Source organism: Euleptes europaea, chromosome 5 (assembly GCF_029931775.1).
Source record: "Euleptes europaea isolate rEulEur1 chromosome 5, rEulEur1.hap1, whole genome shotgun sequence".
Taxonomy (NCBI): Eukaryota; Metazoa; Chordata; class Lepidosauria; order Squamata; family Sphaerodactylidae; genus Euleptes; species Euleptes europaea.
The window spans coordinates 2,497,727-2,518,794 of record NC_079316.1 but is presented as its reverse complement, the minus strand read 5'-3'; the positions used below and the strand labels follow the sequence as shown (position 1 = coordinate 2,518,794).

General features: G+C 48.8%; 1 protein-coding gene across 1 annotated transcript in view; it reads left to right on the top strand.

The window, feature by feature from the left end:
• The first annotated feature begins 16,182 nt into the window (after positions 1 to 16,182).
• Positions 16,183 to 21,068, top strand: part of LPP (LIM domain containing preferred translocation partner in lipoma) — a 242,359-nt gene continuing 237,473 nt past the window's right edge. Inside the window, exon 1 of the mRNA XM_056849722.1 lies at positions 16,183 to 16,284. The gene's annotated coding sequence lies outside the window, so the exon portion shown is untranslated. The remainder of the gene's footprint in view (positions 16,285 to 21,068) is intronic.

Sequence of the window (21,068 nt, the reverse complement as noted above, 5' to 3'; positions counted from 1 at the left end):
CTTGTGAAATGAAGGCCCTTGCCCATCCTCCGCATTTGAGGGGAGTGGGTGTGAAGTGGTTTCTTGGGCCTTTGAACACAGGATGAAGGGTGTAGCAATAGTCAATCGGAGCAGGCTGCGCTGGTGTTTGGAAGGCTGGGGGAAATCTGGACGGTTCTTGCCCAGCTTCCTCTGTTTGGCAGCCTCTGGCTATAACGTTGCAGTGCATTAAATAAGCTTTGTTAACAGTTTGTCAAAGTAGAATCCGCGTCGACGTAGCCCCTGTGCGTTTTTAGCCTCACGTTCTATCAGAGGAAGGAATGACGACTTAAAACGGGGATGTTGGAAGCCTTTCTTTCTTTTACTTTTTTGCTGCAGCTTTTGAAGGAAGATTCTTGGGTTTACTGACATTTCTGGTGTGCATCGTAAATAGATGCTGGCAGGTCTCTACTGGCCTAGATCCGTCTGTTGGTTCATACCTTGTTTTCCGAGCAGTGTCGTAATTGCATCGTTGGAAGGTGAGGCAGGAGTAGGATGGAAGCAGGTTACTAGATCAAAGCCTCCCCACCGGGGCTTTTGCTAATTCAGATCTCTATCAGCCCCCATTAGCAGCGAGTCTCCAGAAAGGATCCTGTGATGCTTCTCAGATAGGTGGAGGATGGTGATGGAACCTCCTTGGGGCAGAGAATTTTGGCTTCCTTTCTCGAGGAGCATGTGACATTTTATCAGCGAGGTGCTACATCGCCCCAGTGTGGTAGAGCTGAGGAGTTGCAGCTCAGCATGATGGACTAAACGGTTTGGTCCTGTGCCATTTCTCCCCCCCCCACCCCTCCCAAAGCCACTGGAATCAGTGGGTGTAGATGGAGCTGGGTATGTTTAGCCTGAAGAGGAGAAGACTGAGAGGGGACATGATAACCATCTTCAAGTACTTAAAGGGCGGTCATATAGGGGAGGGTGCCGAGTTGTTTTCTGTTTTCTGCCCCAGAAGGTCGGACCAGAACCAACGGGTTGAAATTAAATCAAAAGAGTTTCCATCTAGACATTAGGAAGAATTTTCTAACAGTTAGAGCGGTTCCTCAGTGGAACAGGCTTCCTCGGGAGGTGGTGAGCGCTCCTTTCCTGGAGGTTTTTAAGCAGAGGCTAGATGGCCATCTGTCAGCAATGCTGATTCTGTGACCTTAGGCAGATGATGAGAGGGAGGGCATCTTGGCCATCTTCTGGTCACTGGTGTGTGTGTGTGTGTGGGGGGGGGGAGGCAGTTGTGAATTTCCTGCATTGTGCAGTGGGTTGGACCAGATTATCCTGGTGGTCCCTTCCAAATATATGATTCTATGATTCTGTGAAGTACCTCTGCACAAAATTGCACTTTAGATCAGTCACCCAGCAGGTGAGCTATACTTTACAGCTGATTTCCGTTTTAAATGGTTCGAATTTTGGGTACGGAAATGACCCGAGTTTAAATGGGCAAGATACAACGGATGATACGGTTAAACTGTGAACGATGGGTGTGCATTTAAATAGACAGTTTTTTCCCCCTTGCAATAAACTGTAAGCCAGAGAAACGGGATTGATCTCCTGATTGCTCCTTCTGTATTTATTGTCAGAAAACTCAGCTGTTCGAAGACGCTCAGGTCACCAACAGCCACAGAGGATAGAGGGCCGTCAGCTCCAGCGTCCTTTATTCTGGATTTTTGTTACCGAGTTTAGGCCTCGTTCAGCCTTAATGTGAAATGGTGGCTGAATTAAACAAACCCCAGTTAATTGGCTGATTACATCCCTATTCTCTCCAGGATCAGAGGAGCAGGCCTATTCTATGAGGTGCTGTGGAACACAGGCAGGACAATGCTGCTGCAGTGGTCTTGTTTTGGGGGCTTCCTAGAGGTGCCTGGTTGGCCATGGTGTGAACAGACTGCTGGGCTTGATGGGCCTTGGTCTCATTCAGCATGTCCTTTCTTATGTTCTTGTGTTCATAATGAGATCTTAATCCTGAGATCTTGACTTAACCGGGGCTTATTTCTTGTCAACGGTCTGCAGTTGCTCCATCTGCCGGGAACAGCTTAGAGCCGAACCAGTTCTTCCTGTGCAGCCTCTCATTAGCAGTTTTCCCATCCATGTTAATCTATTCCTATGCAGTGTGGTGTTGGAGGAGAGTTTTGTGCATACTGTGGGCGCCTAAAAGACAAATGGATGAGTTCTAGATCAAATCAAGCCTGAACTGTCCCTTGAAGCTAAAATGACCAAATTGAGAGTATCATATTTTGGTCTCATCATGAGAAGACAAGGATCACTGGAATAGACAATCATGCTTGGAAAAATGGAAGGCAGCAGGAAAAGAGGATGACCCAACAAGAGATGGATGGACTCAATAAAGGAAGCCACATCCTTCAGTTTGCAAGATCTGAGCAAAGCTGTTAATGATAGGACGTTTTGGAGGACATTGATTCATAGGGTCGCCATGAGTCGGAAGTGACTTGATGGCACATAACACAAACACACAAACACAGATCTTTCCTTTCCTTTAACCCTTAGAAGCTCCTTGATCCATTGATCTTGACAACGTGATTTGAAATCTAATGTTTGAGGGATATGTCTTGCCACTGACAATGTAGCCTTGGGATCCCTGTCACTTAATAAAAAAGCCATTATGCCAGACACAGAGGCATTAGATTTATATGTTAAAAGGGGAAAGATATAACGTGATGCACACAGATCTAAGCAAGCCTAGAAGCTAAAATGATTACACTGAAGCTGTTATACTTAAGAGAAGTATGTTATACTTATGAGAAGTCACATTATGAGAAGGCAAGAGCCACTGGAAAAGAGAAAGTGGAAGGCAGCAGGAAAAGAGGAAGACCCAACATGAGGTGGATTGACTTCATCAAGGAAGCCGCTGCCCTCCGTTTGCAAGACCGGAGCAAGGCTGTTTTGGAGGACATTAATTCATAGTGTTGCCATAGATTGGAAGTGATTTGACGGCAGTTAACACACACACACACACACACAAATGGCTTCTAGGGAGAGTTCAGGCTTGATTTGATCTAGAACCCACTTATTTGTTTTTTGGGCGGTCCCTGGAAGAAGAAGAAGAAGAGGAGGAGGAGTCGTCAGTTTTTATATTCTCTACCACTTAAGGAAGAATCAAACTGTCTTACAATCACCTTCCCTTCCCCTCCCCACAACAGACATCCAGTGAGGTAGGTGAGGCTGAGAGAGCTGTGACTAGCCCAAGGTCACCCAGCTGGTTTCATGTGTAGGAGCGGGGAAACCAACCCCATTCACCAGATTTGAGTCTGCCGCTCATGTGGAGGAGTGGGGAAACCAGCCTGGTCCACAGTTTGTTTGTTCAGATTTTTTAGTCACTGCTCACTCACCCAAACGGTCTTGCTGTGATTTACAACATTTTTTAAAAAGTGAATTCTGCCTTGAGTTCTGCATGCGGATGGGTGCAGAGCTGAGATGTGTTTAGGGGATTCTCTCTTCTGGAGAAAAAGAGGCACTCATTCTGTTTCATTCCCTGGAAGGGGCAGAGTATACCAGGGTCGAGTTCATTGCGTGCCACCATGCCCAAGCAGGAGGCACTCAGCGGTTTGTGCAGAGTTTGAATACAGAGCTTCAAGAACCCCTTGGGCCTTGAACGGACAGACTCCATCTTGGATCTGCTCATGCCTCGCCGTGTGGGGGTGACCAGGTGCCTTGGAGCAGATGTTCGAGGCCCGAGCACCTGCCTCAATCACTCTCTCTTTCCTCCTTTTGCCGACAATGTTTTTTGGCCGCCAGAATTTGTCGCCCGACCGAAGGGCAGGTACAAATGTGTTTTCCTTGTTCCCCTTGCGCCGCTGTTGCTAATAAGAGACTAGCGCTGATTTGGTTATTGCAGCTAATTGCACGGCTCGAGGAGAGGCGTGCTTTTCCACAGTAATTATCTTGGATAAAAAGAAGAAAATTGCACCTATTACCAATTTGCTTCCTAAACTCCTACTGGGCCTTGATTTGTCAAGCCCGAGAGAGCGACGTGGTTGCCAGCCATTGACGTTATGAACCGTGGGGATTGAATGAAGCTGTCTCCTCTCCCCCCTCCCCACCCTGAATGGAGGGGGTAGTTTTGCTGGGTGCTCCCAGGATGGTTTGGTCTTTGAGGCGTGTGCGGCTCAGCTCTTGAACACAAGGCCTGGAGCATGGTTAAATTGTGGAACTCCCTGCCCCAGGATGTGGTGATGGCTGCCAACTTGGAAGGCTTGAAGAGGGGAGTGGACATGTTCATGGAGGAGAGGGGTATTCATGACTATTAGTCAAAATGGCTACTAGTCATGAAGCATACCTATTTTCTCTAGTATCAGAGGAGCAGCTATTATTTTGGGTGCGGTGGTGCACAGGCAGGATGGTGCTGCTGCAGTTGTCTTGTTTGTGGGCTTCCTAGAGGCACCTGGTTGGCCACTGTGTGAACAGACTGCTGGACTTGATGGGCCTTGTTCTGATCCAGCAGGGCCTTTCTTATGTTCTTATGTGAATGTAGGCAGATCATGAGAGGAAGGGCAGGAGGGGTTGTGTCATTGTTTGGCTTTTGTGACCCTTTCTTACATGTCAAGGGAAATGCCACTTTGGGGTCAGGAAGCAATTTTCCCTCCAGGCCAGATTGGCCAGGGATCCTGGAGGGTTCCCCCCCCCCCATCTTCTGGGCATGGAGTAGGGGTCACTGGCAGTTTGGGGGGGGGAGGTAGTTGTGAATTTCCCGCATTTCGCAGGGGGTTAGGACTATATGACCCTGGTGGTCCCTTCCAACTCTGTGATCCTATGAATATTTTGGCATGGTGTCCAGGGTCAGGTGGCATAATTCTAGAGGGATTTTGGCCCCCTTCATAGTGTGGTCAAAGTAACTGTGCAAGGCCTTTCTTGTTAAGAGACCCTGGGTGGAGAGACGGTGCCGGCAGGACCAAGGAGAGCTCCCAAGAAAAGTAGAAGTTGACATTCATCTTTGTGGCACAGCGAGGCGCATGTATATGACTCATTTGCTGTGCCACGCAAGTAGCGCTCTTCCAGGAAACAAGGTGCCGAGTGGATAGGAATGACTGTCATGGCTTTGCTCTTGACACACGCTCTGGCATGAAGGGATTGCACCACACAGACTTTTTTCTTGTCCTGGTGGTTTTGCATGCCAAGGGATGCTTTAGGCCACCTGAAAAGGATGTCGCTGGCTAGGGAGGGGAAAGGTCTAAGACGGTAACTCCTGTGAGAACACCCTGAAGGAGTTGGGTAAATTTTGGCCTGGGGCGAAGGAGATTAAGGAAAGAGGTGCTGCCCGTATTCAAGGATTTAAAAGGATGCCAGAAAAGGAGGAAAGTCAAGCTAGGACAAATCAAGTTGGGACAAGAAGGAGAGGGTTTAAAAACCGGTGCTGCGATTACCCTGGGAGAGTGGCAATATCTCCCATCCTATATAAAATGTTTGCCAGATCTGCTGCTTAAATGTATGTGCAGTTGGGCATGCAAGCGTAGTTCTGTTATTTACCTGTTTCAAACTGCAGTGGTTAGATATGTTTCCTGTTAGGACAAAAGAAGAAGAAGAGGAGTTAGTTTTTATATGCTGACTTTCTCTACCACTTAAGGAAGAATCAAACAGGCTTACAATCGACTTCCCTTCCCCTCCCCATAACAGATACCCTGTGAGGTAGGTGGGGCTGAGAGAACTGTGCCTAGCCCAAGGTCACCCAGCTGGCTTCATGTGTAGGAGTAGGGAAACAAATCCAGTTCACCAGATTAGCTCTGCCACTCATGTGGAGGAGTGGGGAATCAAACCCGGTTCTCCAGATCAGAGTCCACTGCTCCAAACCATCGCTCTTAACCACTAAACCACGCTGGCTCTCCTGGCAGTGTCAGTGAACACACATGAAGCTGCCTCATACTGAATCAGACCCTTGGTCCATCCAGATCAATATTATCTACTGAGACTGGCAGCGGCTTTCCAGGGTCTCAGGCAGAGATCTTTCCCACCACCTACTGCCTGGTCCTTTTAAACTGGAGATGCTAGGGATTGAACCTGGGACCTTCTGCATGCCAAGCCGATGAACTACCACTGAGCCATGATCCCTTGTAAAATCAGTATTGGTCTACTCAACTGTCAGTGACTTTCTGGGGTCTCAGGCATCACCTACTGCCTGGTCCTCTTAACTGGAGGTGCTTGGATGGAACCACGCCAAGCTGATGCTGTACCACTGAGCCATAGCCCATGTCTGAAGCCAACTGTCTGGAGAACACCTTTTTCCAGCATGGTATAGTGGTTAATAGCGGTGGACTCTAATCTGGAGAAACGGGTTTGATTCCCCACTCCTACGCATGGGCAGCGGACACTAATCTAGTGAACTGGGTTTGATTCCCCACTCCTCCACATGAAGCCTGCTGGGTGACCTTGGGCTAGTAACAGTTCTCTCCCAACTTTCTCAGCCCCACCTACCTCACAAGGTGTCTGTTGTGAGAAGGGGAAGGGAAGGCGATTGTAAGCCGCTTTGAGACTCTTTACTGTAGAGAAAAGCAGGACATAAAAACCAACTCTTCCCCTCCCCAACAAATCTTTGGATTTGGGTGGCCCTGCTCTATCAGAATAGGTCCGAAGGGAAAGCATCACAAAACTCTCTACTCTTCCTGTGTTAAAAACAAACAAACAATGTCCCAAATATTAGATAACTGAGATAGCAGGTATTGAACTGATTTGGTGGTTGTAATCTGGCAAAATCCAGCTCTCCCTGGAGCCAGATGGAGTTCTTTACCAGTGTGGTCCCAACTGGCATCCTGTTGTGTTCAGTTGATGGAAAATCTGGAATGGGCATCTTTGTCTCCTGCTTGGCAAGAGAGGGTGAGACTGGGGGGGGTGCTCCTTCCCCCGCGTTTAATGATTTCTCGGTGCCTGGAGAACGGTAGTTTCGAGTGAAAATCTCTATCTTCAGGGAAAGGGCAAAGGCCAACCACGTCGCCCTCCTGCGTCGCCATGGCCAGGTGAAGTATTGGCTTTCACAGAGGGACTCTCTGACCCCCGGCGCACTTGACCCCTCGTGTTGGATTCTCTTTCACACTTCCACACTTGATTTAATTTTACCCGCTGGAGCCGACTCAGCTGATCCGTCCTGCCGCCTCTCCTTAACGTGACGGGGTGTTCTGGCAGACACAGAGCGAAGCAGCGAGTCCGGGACATTTGACATTGACACAGTTGGAGCTGAGGTGGCTGCTGACTTTGGTCAGAGCCGCACAGCGCCGGGGAAGTCAACCGAGGGAATGTGCATTTGATCGCCAGTGGCGTCCAATGCTGAATGCTCAGCTGTTTGTAGGGTTGTTCCTTCTAGATGCTATACCGTCAAAGGGTTGACCATTTGTTTGTCCCATAAGCCTATATTTAGAAGAAGAAGAAGAGTTGGTTTTTATATGCTGCTGACTTTCTCTACCACTTAAAGGAGAATCAGACCAGCTTACAATCACCTTCCCTTCCCCTCCCCACAACAGACACCCTGAGAGGTAGGTGTGGCTGAGAGAGTGTGACTAGCCCAAGGTCACCCAGCTGGCTTCGTGTGTAGGAGCAGGGAAACAAATCCAGTTCTCCAGATTAGCCTCCACTGCTCATGTGGAGGAGTGGGGAATCCAACCCGGTTCTCCAGATCAGAGTCCACCGCTCCAAACCACCGCTCTTAACCACGACACCACGCTGGCTCTCTTTATCCCTTAGCTGAGTGGCAACTTCCCCCCTTTTAAGTTATTCTATATACTGTAAAAATGTAGGATGTTAGGCTGGGGAAATTGGTCCACCATCTTGGGAGACTCCATGAGAGGCATGGTAACAGCCAGAGTCCACCCACCCCACTTTTGCTTGGCTAGTTGAGTTTTTGGAAGTCTCGGCAGCTACATTGGCCTGGATATTTGTAAACTCTCTGTACATCAGTCCTGAACATAGGAATTAACATCAGAAGAGCCCCGCTGGATCATACCAGTGGTCCATCTAGTCCAGCATCCTGTCTCACACAGGGGCCAACCAGTTCCTCTGGAGGGCCAACAGCAGGGCATAGAGGCCGAGGCCTTCTCCTGATGTGGCCTCCTGGCCCTGGGATTCAGAGGTTAACTGCCTCTGAATGTGGAGGTTCCCTTCAGTCCCCGTAGCTAAACAATCTCTGCTCCTTCTCTCAGGGCTTTCACTTTTAAAACCCAGTTTAACCACAATAGAGTTTAGCCTTGATCTTGAATGGCAGGAGACTGTCAGGCTTCCCAAACCAACCTGGGACCTTCTGCGTGCCAAACAGATGCTCTGCCACTGAGCCACCCCCCCTCCCCGATGGGTGTCGTGTCTCGAGCAAAGATCTGAATCTCGCTGAGCTTCCCTTCATGTTGAACGTGGCAAAAATTAACAAGGGCTGCCTGAAGCATGTTCTTGTACGTTGTCTTTCGCGATGGACGGGGAGAACATACTGGCTGCCGGAGTATCTGTGCAGTAAAGAAAGCCTGGCGATTACGCATCTGTGTCTTTAGAGAAGAAGAAGAAGAGTTGGTTTTTATATGCCGACTTTCTCTACCACTTAAGGGAGACTCAAACCGGCTTACAATAGACTTCCCTTCCCCTCCCCACAACAGACACCCTATGAGGTAGATGGGGCTGAGAGAGTGTGACTAGCTCAAGGTCACCCAGCTGGCTTCATGTGTAGGAGTGGGGAAACAATCCAGTTCACCAGATTAGCCTCCGCCGCTCATGTGGAGGAGTGGGGAATCAAACCCGGTTCTCCAGATCAGACTCCACCACTCCAAACCACCACTCTTAATAACTACACCACGCTGGCGTGGAGTGTCTGTGTTGTTTTCTGATGTTTGCCTGTGCTTCTGCAAGGAGAGGAAAGGAAGGCAGGCCTGGTTCTGCTGAGAAGAGAGGTGCGGGGGAATTGCTGCGGGTGATTGGTTAGGAGTTCTTTGCCTCCTCTTAGGTTTCTTTGGCAATGCCGTGCAAATCCTGCTACTATGCGGAAGGCCCAGGGCTTAGAAGCTCAGTGCATGCTTTGCTGGTCTAAGTTCCTTGAGCTGATCTTTGGTAAATGCCTCAGCAGGAGTTGGCAAAGACCTTTCTCTCCCTGAGACCTGGAGGGCCATGATCTGTCCCAGTAGAGAAAGCTGAACTAGGTGCTCCAGTAATTGGATGGTGGGGCCATGGCTCAGTGGTAGAGCCTCTGCTTGGCATGCAGAAGGTCCCAGGTTCAATCCCCGGCATCTCCAGTTAAAGGGACTAGGCAGGTAGGAGATGTGAAAGATCCCTGCCTGAGTCCCTGGCGAGCCGCTGCCGGTCTGAGTAGACTATACTGGCTTTGATGGACCAATGGGGGGTCTGATTCAGTATAAGGCAGCTTCACGTGTTCATCCCTGTGGCTGTCACTACATCCTCTGGCAGCAAATTCCACATTTTGGGAAGGGCCGTTTTGGAATCAGGGCAGAAAAATGCTTGTGGAAAGTTGTGCAAGGAAAAACCTCTCACCTGAGATATTTCCCCACTTTTCACAGGGCTGAAAGAGAAACTGCAACTGTTGACTCAACAGAAGGGGAACAGCCTGCCTTACGCTCAAGCGCCCACCTTCGCTCATCTCCTTCAAGGCTGCTGGTACGTAGACCAACTTCTTCTGTTCACTAGAGCCACAAGCAACGACTCCATGTTCTCTCTGACTTTGAGGATGATCAGTTCTCTCATTTCTCCATATCCTGTGCTGGGAATTACGTAGAGGAGAGTTTGGTTATGGAAGATTTGCAGTTTTAAAGATACCAGGAGGTGGTTCCCTTGGCAGAGCCAAGGACAAGTTTCAGGTAGACAGGAGTGGATCCTGGAAGATTTATTGGGTGTACCAAAAGGGAAAAACTGGTGGGGTTCTGGCAGGCCAAGGCCTTGGGCCTGGCAGAGCAGGTCAACCGCATTATCCACCAATTCCGAATACCTGGTTTATGAAACAGATGCAAAGCCCAAGACACAAATGCAGAACAGGCAAGTACAATAGATAGATACTTTTATTTACAGCCGTCGGCCAGCATACAAAATTCAATGCATTCATATTAAAAATAAAAGCAGGAAAAGGGAATCGAGGCGTGGCAAGTACAATATGAATCAGTAGGCAACCCGACCTGAGATCTTGAGGCTTAGCTGGGTTACTGAAGGGGGGTTATTTATCGTTGATGCAGATAATCTTTTTGTGAATGGAAAAACAATTTGCAATCCTTGCAGTCCAGTCCACACCAAGTATTACTGTTTTGAGAGGAGGAGGGATGTTTTAAATCTCACCTAATAGAGGTGGGTGGGGTGGAAGGTGGAAGCGAATCTGACAGGCAGTAATTTTCCAAGATTCATTTGAGATCTTTCATTTGGGGTTGGACTGGCAGGAATATTATTCACATGCTTTATCTGTAGTCTGCCTTTCATGCTGAGACTGGCGGATTATAAAATTGAGCAATGCAGCAGGAACGGCATAAGACGTAGGATGAACTGTGCAATAAGTTTGGAATGCAAAGTTAGAAAACGGTGCAGTAAAAACAAGAATGGCACACTATAAACAGTTGAGCCCAACAGAAGGGAACAAGACCCGACCTAACAAACAGCGTACTATAAACAGCGTCATAAACTACAGACCTGTCTCTTTGTAAAAGCATCCTCAGCGTTTTCTACAACCGGTTTCCCTTTATAAAAATGGCAACCCTGAACAATTCTGTTTTACACAATTTCCAAAATGATAGAAGCGAGGGAGCCATCCCGACCTGTTCCGGCAGGCCGTCCCACCAGGACAGGGGGGCACAAAAGAGAAAACCCATGAATTGGCAGCTATTTATTGTACCCATTGGCAAGGTGGCAGTGGACATGTTCATGGAGGAGAGGGTTGTTCATGGCTGTTTCTAAAAATGGATGCTAGTCATGATACATACCTCTTCTCTCCAGGATCAGAGGAGCATGCCTAGTCTATTAGGTGCTTTGGGACACAGGCAGGACAATGCTGCTGCAGTTGTCTTGTTTGTGGGCTTCCTAGAGGCATCTGGTTGGCCACTGTGTGAACAGACTACTTGACTTGATGGGCCTTGGTCTGATCCAGCATGGCCTTTCCAAGAGTGGATGGCGAGAGAGATCGTGCTATGAGGGATATATTTTGGAAAGAGAAAGATTTTTGCCCTTGTTTGCATCTGCCACCCTCATTGAAACCAGGAGTGCATGGTGGGGGAAGGCAGATTTTTCCAGAAGACAGAATGCGTCTCTAAAAAGGAACCCCCTATTTTGGCACAGCCTGAATTCTTGTTAGTAACTGAGTGAAGTGACGTGTCCGTGGGTTCTTGGGAGTTTGTGCAAAGTTGATTTTGCAAGAGGTCTGGCTGGTGCCTGCCGTTGGACGGTTCTGTCCTTGTGCTCTGTGGGGGTCCCATGGACCCACTGATAAAACCCTGGGCCCACACAGCTCTTTGACTTCCAGCCAGTCCCTTCTGGGGAATAGCAGCAACTTTGTGTCTGCGCCGTGGATGTCTCAATCTCGGCTGGCTCCCGCTTCTGGATTTTCTGCGATGCTAGGCTAAGCCACAAGCTCCTGAAGTACTTTGTAAGGTCACTATCTGAGCAGATTCTGGCCATATATGGCCAAAGCCGGCATCTTCTGTCCAGGCCGACAGAACCGATAACTGCCTTGCTTGAAAGGTCTCTCCCCACCACCCCCCGGTCTCAGCTTCTGGAAGCAGGGACGGCTGGATTGTGCATTCTTTGGATGTGAAACGCTCAGATCTTGGAGCAGTCTGTTTGCATGGGGGATGCTTATCTGACTCCCCCGGCCCCTGCAAAAAAGGGGCCATAAAGATTGCAGTTCCAATGAGAGATATCCCCACAGGGCAGAAGGACGGGAAAAGTCAAACTTCTTCATTCTATGGAGTCGCAGCACTGAAGGAAGGTTGCATTAGGAGTGGGCAGTACTTGAGCCAATGTTTGGGTTGGAAGAGGAGAACGTTGTAAGATCTTCTTGCTTTTGAATCCAAACATTCTGTGTAAGAGATTGGCCCACAGGGGCATAGCCTCAGAGAGTCAGGGCCCAGGTTCAAACCTTTGCTCAGTTATCAGCACCCTGGGTTGGGGTAGCCCTTGGGTAAGCCACTGTATTATACCCATTTTACAGATGAAACACCGAGGCTGTTTGGAGACCCACTGTATGGGGTGGTTCTCAAAATGGAGAGAACAAGAGATGGTTTTTATATGCCGACTTTCTCTACCTTTTAAGGAGAATCAAACCGACTTACAATCTCCTTCTCTTTCTCTCCCCACAACAGGCACCCTATGAGGTAGGTGGGGCTGAGGGAGCTCTAAGAGAGCTGTGACTAGCCCAAAGTCACCCAAGCTGGCTTCATGTGTAGGAGTGGGGAAACCAACCTAGTTCACCAGGTTAGCGTCTGCCGCTCACGTGGAGGAGTGGAGAATCAAACCTGGTTCTCCAGATTAGAGTCCACCACTCATGTGGAGGAGTGGGGAATCAAACCCGGCTCTCCAGATCAGAGTCCACTGCTCCAAACCACCGCTCTTAACCACTACACCACGCCGGCTCTTGCTGTCGTAAATTCTGCAAACTGGCACATCAACATCATTGTTTAGTATTCATGACTACTGTTAAATAAACCCAAGCTGCGACTGCTTGGATCTCGACTCTGGGAGCAGTTATATTTTAGCTCTGAAATTGCCTCAGTTCCTGGAGCCTCCTGCTTCACCAGTGATGGTGACGTTCCACCTGGGATTTTTGGGGTTCCTGACCAGTCATGGCCCGGAGGATGCCGTCTGCTCCGCTGTCTGTCTGCTGGTGACTTTCTCCTGTGGTGAGCCCTTGTGGGCAGACAGTTGGGCACGTTTTAGGTGGCCAGATGTTTGTGGAGGGCAACATCTGGGTCCAGAAGCCCAGGCCAATCTTAGAAGACCGGCCATGAACAAGGATTCTCTACAGGGTTGCTTTGCAAATGAAAATGAAATGGGAAAGGTCCTCTGGAAGTTGAAAGTTGTTTTCAAAGCATGGTCAGGCAGTACTGCTGGGCCAGTTTTTGTGTAAGTATGGGTAAAGTGCTGTCAAGTCGCACTCAGCTTATGGCAACCCCTTATGGGGTTTTCAAGGCAAGAGACTAACAGAGGTGGTTTGCCATTGCCTTTCTTTGCAGAGCAGCCCTGGAGTGCCTTGGTGGTCTCCCATCCAAGTACTAACCGGGGCTGAAGCTGTTTGCTTCCGAGATCTTCCAATGGTGGTTTGCCATTCCCTGCCTCTGCACAGCAACCCTGGACTTCCTTGGTGGTCTCCCATCCAAATGCTAACCAGGGCCAACCCTGCTTAGCTTCCGAGATTTGACGAGAGCAGGCTAGCCTGGGCCATCCAGGTCAGGGCCTGGGGACAGTTTGGGCAGGGCTTAAAATGGTGGATAGAGCAATCACACTTTAATTGCTTCTGCCGTAGTGGTTAAGAGTGGTGGTTTGGTGCACTGGAGTCTGATCTGGAGAACCGGGGCTGATTCCCCACTCCTCCACATGAGCGCGGAGGCTAATCTGGTGAACTGGATTTGTTTCCCCACTCCTCCACATAAGGCCAGCTGGGTGACCTTGGGCTAGTCACAGTTCTCTTAGAGCTCTCTCAGCCTCACCTACCTCACAGGGTGTCTGTGGTGGGGAAGGGAAGGCGATTGTAAGCCAGTTTGATTCTCCCTTAAGTTGTAGAGAAAGTTGGCATATAAAAACCTTCTCCTCCTCCTCCTCCTCCTCTTCCTCTTCCTCCTCCTCCTCTTCTTCGCCTTCGCCTTTTTTCTTCGCCTTCTTCTTCCCCCTGAATTCATCAGCAGCATTCTGGGAACAGAAAAAAAAATTCTGGAAAACTGCCGGCATTATTCCTGCTATAACTTCACTCCATCAAATGGAGGGCTTAAAAAAATTGCAATATTTATAGAAATTTTGTCGGCTTTCACGGTCAGAGTTCATTGGTTCTTGTAGGTTATCCGGGCTGTGTGACGGTGGTCTTGGTATTTTCTTTCCTGACGTTTCGCCAGCAGCTGTGGCAGGCATCTTCAGAGGAGTAACACTGAAGGACAGTGTCTCTCAGTGTGAAGTGTGTAGGAAGACTAATATATAGTTAATGTTCACACATTAACAGATCACTTCAGGATACAATGGTTCCATATTAACATACCACACCTTCATTAGCACATTATCTTGATACTTACAGGACAATGATTAGCACATTACCTTTGATACTTTTTGCAGGACAATGATTCAGCTCAACCCCAACCCCTTTCTGACTGTATATTACTCTTCCTACACACTTGACACTGAGAGACACTGTCCTTCAGTGTTGCTCCTCTGAAGATGCCGGCCACAGCTGCTGGCGAAACGTCAGGAAAGAAAATACCAAGACCACGGTCACACAGCCCGGATATTTATAGACTTCACAGATGTGAAGGTGCTTTTCAAACATCTTGTACTGGCCTGAAACTCTCTGGAGTAATCTGCCCCAATCTCTGTGCACTTCAGGTCCCAGAGGCAGGCTTCCCTCTGAAGGTTCATAACATTAACTGGGGGGGGGGGGAACCTTTTGTGCTGTTCCTATTGTAAGGATTTGCCGGCTGGCTTCCAGATGTACACATGCTCGGGCGTTTGGCTTGTTGTTTCAGCCCAGGGTGGAATTTGTTTTGTTTACAGTGTGGGAATGCATGATTGCAGGGTGTTGCTTGTCATGTGCCCATAGCTAAATGTTCCGACGCATGCTTTGAATGCATAAAGTCCCCGCTTCAATCCTTGATACTTCCAGTGGGTTTTTTTAATGTCCTCAGCTAACATATCCTGGAGAGCACCTGCTGATGGGAGTGGGCAAGATGGACCAGTAGATTGACTCATTAGGAGGCAATTTCACAAGTTGCTCGTAGGAGTTTGATCAGCTTTGCACTGCAGCATGGGGATGGTAGTTTTTCTGTGGGAAAACAGAAGCCCTGCTGTGAAGGACGGTGCTGCGTCTGCAGGAGTGAATGGTGGCTGGGGTGTGGGGAAAGCCGCGGACATTTCAGTGGGTCTGGCTTGTTATGAGACAGCGTGGGGTAGTGGTTAAGAGCGGTGGACTCTAATCTGAAGAACCGGGTTTGATTTCCCACTCCTCCACATGAGCGGCGGGTTGGTTTCCCCACTCCTACACATGAAGCCTGATGGGTGACCTTGGGTTAGTCACAGTTCTCTTCGAACTCTCTCAGCCTCACCTGCCTCACAAGGTGTCTATTGTGGGGAGAGGAAGGGAAGGAGATTGTAAGCCACTTTGATTCTCCTTAAAGGTAGAGAAAATCGGCATATAAAAACCAGCTCTTCTTCTTCGTCGTCATATGTTGTGCATAGGAGTTTGATCTGCTTCGTGCTGCAGCATGGGTATGGTGGTGTTTTCTGTGGGAAAAGAGAAGCCTTGCTGAATCTGCAGGAGTGAATGGATGTGAAGAAAGCCCTGGGCGTTTCCGTGGGTCTGACAGAGCTTGAACATCCGGGCTTGTTTTCACCCGGAACGTTTCTGTTTGCAAAGGACATAAAGATTGCTTTTGCTGGATTCTTCTAGTCTAGTGTTCTGTTTCCGCTGGTGGTGGGTCAGATGCCTCTGGACACTCTCCAAGGGCATAATACCAACAGCCTCTCCTTGCCATCTCTCCCTGGTCTCGGGTACTCAGAGCTAGACTGCCTCTGAATTTGGAGGTTCCAAGTGACAATCTTGGTTAATAGTTCCTGATAAACTCGATGGATTCATCTGCTGCCAGACAAAGTCACGTGTGGCCGTGTCTTTCATAGCCCTGTCTGCGTGATCGGTGTCAGGGAACTGTCGTCTTGCAGGGAGCCCTTTGAAAGAGATTTAAACAAGAGAGCGTCTTTTCTGCAGGAAGCGTTTTACTTCTTGAGGCCTGTCGTGCTAGTCGGGCGTAACGCCTGGACTGTACACAGCGGGGAGTTAAACATTGACCCAGGACGGGGAAATTCTGTCTCTAGCGTGCAGCGAGGAGGGTGATCCTTCTGACATCCCTTTTGTACTTCTGATCTCCATATTTGGAAATGTTTACCCGTGCTCCGATCTATTGGAAAGGGAGGGGAGGTGACTCAGGGCCTGGTGGAAGCAAGATTTGAATTCCTGCAGTGGGGAAAGATCCCCCCCACCCCACCCCGGCCTTTCTTGTTCTCTCTTCCACGCTCCCGCTGGCTGTGGTCAGTTTTGGACTTTCCCCCGGTCTTGGAGCGGGTTCCAAATTTGTTCCGCTCGGCAGCGAAGCGTCCCAAGGGAGGGCCAGGAGCCGGACTCCAGTAAGTTGGCGCGCGTTGGCATGGCAGGCGGGTTGCTTTGAGCCATGTGTGTTTGGTTAAGGAGGAGGCAAACTGGGCCGTGGTTTGCAAGTGGGGGACAGGCAGAGGGACGTGCGGGAGTCCCGGCAAAGGCAGCCTGCCCTGCCTGGGACTCCTCTCTCTGTGGGCATGGGCCACGTTTGAGGCCTACTCGCAGGGTGTGCGTGTGTCTGGCTGGTGTTCTGTTTTGTCCTGGGTGAATCCAAGTGGGATAGCAAACGCTCTTTTATGGCTTCTGACCCACTTTCTCTCGGAAAGAGCTGCGTGGCCATTTATGGGGCCGCTTCGCCTGGCAGCTTATTTATTCCCCTCGGTTAATATTTGTCTGTGATTCATTGGAAAACTGAGGAAATTGAGAACTCGACGGGGCAGTCTCTTCGCCTGCCTCTTGTTTGCCTTTCCAACGTAGCTGTGGTTCCCGGTGCTTTATTTCAGTCCTTTCTCTTTGGTGCTTTAGAAAACAAGTCAGAATTCACAGAGAAGCTCTCCGAGTCTGCCTTTCCCGCCTTCCCTTTCTTTCTGGCAAGAGGATACTGCAGGGTTGGAGCCAAAGAAATCCGCAGCACAAGTCCCAAACCCTTCTGCCTCCCCAGGGAAGCTGTGGGCAGCCAGATTTTGTCTGTTGGGATCGCTGCAGCTTCAATAAGGGACAGACAAAACAGTGCTTTGCAACGTGCACGATTCACTGGTGGAATGTACTGTCCCGTGAAGTGGACGCTGGCAAAGATGCTTTTAAAAGGGGAGGAGGGAGGAGAGTTCCGCCAGTGGAACCTCCAGGTTCAGGTGCAGTCTACCTCTGGAAACCAGTTTGTGCTGTCTTGCTGTTTCCTTTAGGACAGGGGTGGGGAACCTTTTTCCTGCCAAGGGCCATTTGCACATTTATAACATCATTCGGGGGCCATTCCATGTGTAGATCTCCTAATGGGGGGAGAGAGGCTAGGGTTGCCAGGTCTCTGGCCACCACCTGTAGGTTGGCAGCCCCAGGGGAGGCCATGCAGAGAAGGCCTGGAGGGCGCCCCCGCTCCCCCGGTCCTTCCCCCTCCCAGGTGGGAGGGCAGCCAGCAAACGAGGCACCAGGGGGGCGCAGCCCACGGGCGATCGGCAAGGGAGGAAGGGAGGAAGGAAGGAAAACAGAGAAAGAGGAAAAGGGAGAGAGGGAGAAAGAAATGGAAAGAGGGGCAGAAAGAGAAGGACGGAGGGAGACAGACAAAGAAAGAGACAGAAAGAGAGGGAGAGAGAAAAGCCTTCCCCCCCACACACACATATCTGCCGGCCCCAATGCGACCTGGCCCCAGGCTCCATGCCTTCCCCCCCACCAGAGTCCACAAAAGGCCCCCCGAAGTCCAATCTGCTCCTGCGTGCATGCTGTGCCGCCGAGAGCCGCAGGCCTCTTTCCCCCCCTCCCTCCCGAGGGCCACAAAAAATGTCCTCGGGGGCCGTATGCGGCCCCCGGGCCTGAGGTTCCCCATCCCTGCTTTAGGACCTATGTGTAGGCTTTCCTGGGGTTGGCCACTGTCGGAAACTGGACCCTGGATAAACTCTTGGATGGATTTAGGAGGGTCAGTTCTTACATACTTTGGGTTTTAACAGTGGTACATCTGGGAAGAATCCACAGCCCCCAAATTAGGGAAAGATAACCCAGGCTGGACTGGCCACTGTCACAATAAGTCCTGTTGCCCTGCTGACTGGTGTATTTTTCGGCAAATTCCTTGTGGATGAGTTGCCCTCCAGCAAAAAGGGTTGTAACTCTGCAAGGGGAAAGTGGGGGCTTTGGGGCAGAACTTTTTCTATTGACTTGACATTCCTTCCCACAGGGAACCCTGGGGATTGTAGTTCTGGGGGGGGAATAGGTTTTTCTACCTGCCCTTTGGCAAAGGTACATTTCCCAAGGTTCAGCTGGTTTGTAATGGGCAGAGTGGTACAGATTATGCCCCCCTTTGCTTTGCCTTGGGCCGGCTGGCCAGTTGCTCACCTCCAGGTAGGGTTGCCAACCTCCAGGTGGTGGCTGGAGATCTCCCACTATTACAACTGATCTCCAGGTGATAGAAATCAGTTTCCCTGGAGAAAATGGCCGATTTGGCAATTGGACTCTATGGCATTAAAGTTCCTTCCCTCTCCAAATCTCACCCTCCTCAGTCTCCACCCACAAAATCTCTAGGTATTTCTCCGGTCTGGAACTGGCAACCTAGTTGCCAACCTCCAGGTGGTGGCTGGAGGTCTCCCGCTATTACAACTGATCTCCAGATGATAGAAATCAGTTCTCCTGGAGAAAATGGCCACTTAGGGAGGTGGGCTCTATGGCATTGTACCCCACTGAAGTCCCTCCCCTCCCCAAACCCCGCCCTCCTAAGACTCCACTCCCAAAATCTCCAGGTATTTCCCAACCTGGAGCTGGCAACTCTTATCTACAGGGCCACTGACTCTGCTGCCAGTCTTAGTGGCAGAGAAAAGAAGTGTGGCAGGTGCTTTATGTTGGCTGACTTTGGTGTTCAAAATTTCAGCCACTTTCACGTTGGGGGCCTCTGAGAACACGCAGAGTCCTTTTCAGAGGAGAGCCAGAGCGGTGTAGTGGTGAAGAGTGTTGGACTTGCATCTGGGAGACCCAGGTTCGAATCCCCACTCGTGCCATGGAAGCGCGCTGGGTGACCTTGGGCCAGTCACACTCTCTCAGCCGAGCCTACCTCACAGGGTTGCTGTGAGAATAAAATGGAGGAGAGGAGAATGTCAGCTGCTTTGGGTCCTCATTGGAGAGAAAGACTGGGTATGCATGAATTAATTAAATAAATAATAACTAAAAGGGGGGTTTGCTCTTTCTTTCTCAAAAAAAGGGAAATCTAGTTTATATATTTTTATCTCACCCTCCAAGAACAAAGGGTGGACTTTGTGGGTCTCACCTTCTGTATTATCCTCACAACAGCCCTGTGAGGTGTGTTAGAGTGAGATAATGGCTGGTCACCCACTGAGCGCCAGCGTGTTGTAGTGGTTAAGAGCGGTGGTTTGGAGCGGCGGACGCTAATCTGGTGAACTGGATTTGATTCCTTGCTCCTACATGAGCGGTGGACTCATGGTGAGGGGAGGATTTGAACTGGTTTCTTCCCGCTTGTAGTCTGATATCGTACAGGTTCTTGGAAGAGTCTCTGAGCACAGGCAGGGGGGACTCTCTTTCCATTGTGGACTAGCTTCTGTTTTACACTAAATAGATGAAACAGACTCTAAGCATGAACAGAGTATCTTTTCCCTTCTTGAAGGAAACAGCTTTGAATGAGATCAGCATAAGGGCCTGAATGCCTCTGAGCATGCTCAAAGAGCTCTTCTCCTTTAAAAAAAAAAGATTATATTTTTTATAAATATAAACAGTACAGGGAAAAAAGAAAAAAATAGAAACCATATCACAACAGCAATTACAATTACATCAAAAGAAAAAGATTAGGAAAGTATACATATATAATAAACAATAAATGATGCTAACAACAATAATGCGCTGTAAATAGCAGTATAATAAGCATTAAATTATTATTAAATTACATCTAAGCACACATTTCGTAGGGTACCCTATAGAATACTTGATAAACACGATAAGAATGTTAGACAATATTATGGTGAATCGTGATTAAATGGAACAGATAAAAAACTTGCAGTGGTGATGACTATTATAAATCTAAACATAAATGTCTAAAAATGCTTCCTGAATATTAAAAGTTGAGTTGATATATTATTATCATCCATCCATAATATATATTGAGATTTTTTCCGCCTTTTGACACTTTTTCAATACAATATAACAATTATTATTAGTAGTAATTCATATATATCCTTTCATCAACCTCCTTCTCTGCTCCCCATTTTTGAAGAATAATATAAGTAGACTGCTTTCTGTTCGTCTTGAAATTCTTTGATTGGCCTATTATTCACATAGTTAGTTAATTTAGCCATTACTGCATATTCAGTGAGTTTACTTTCCCAGTCTTCCCGGCATGGACCCTTTTCTGCTTTCTGCTTTTCCGGAATGGATGCTTTTCTGCTGCCGTTATCATACATAAAGAGCTCCCCTCCTGAAGGGCGTCTTCTATAGGGTTGCCAGCTCAGGGCTGGGAAATACCTGGAGATTTTGGGGGAGGAGTCTGAGGAGGGCGGGGTTTGGGGAGGGTCTTTCAATGGGATATACCGTAATGCCATAGAGTCCACCTTCCAAAGCGGCCATTGTCTCCAGGGGAACTGATTTCTGTTGCCTGGAGATCAATTGCAGTAGAGAGAGATCTCCAGCCTCCCACTAGGGTTGCCAACCTCCAAGTACTAGCTGGAGATCTCCTGCTATTACAACTGATCTTGTCACAGTCTCTGACATATTACAGCACATAAACCATGGTATTTTGTTGTACATATGCAGAATTATTCACTATACAGTGACGCTTCACATACAAACAGCTACACAGTTATATAATTGAAGGTGTATTTACTTTTAAAAAGAAGGACCTAAAGCCTCTGGTTTCATTAAGCTTATGTTTCTGAAATACACTGACAGATGGCAGAAGAAATGTCCCTTTAGCCTATATCAACAGTGAAGAGCTCTACTAGCCTTTTAGTGAAGAGCTTCATCACCTTTTTTAACGAAGGAGCAAAAGCCCACTTCATATCTTATCGGCTATAAACAGTCTTCTTGCCCGTCCAATGCCATAAACTGTTTTTCTACCCTTTTTAATGGCATTACATGTCTTTCCATCCTTTTTAATGGCATTATAAGTCTT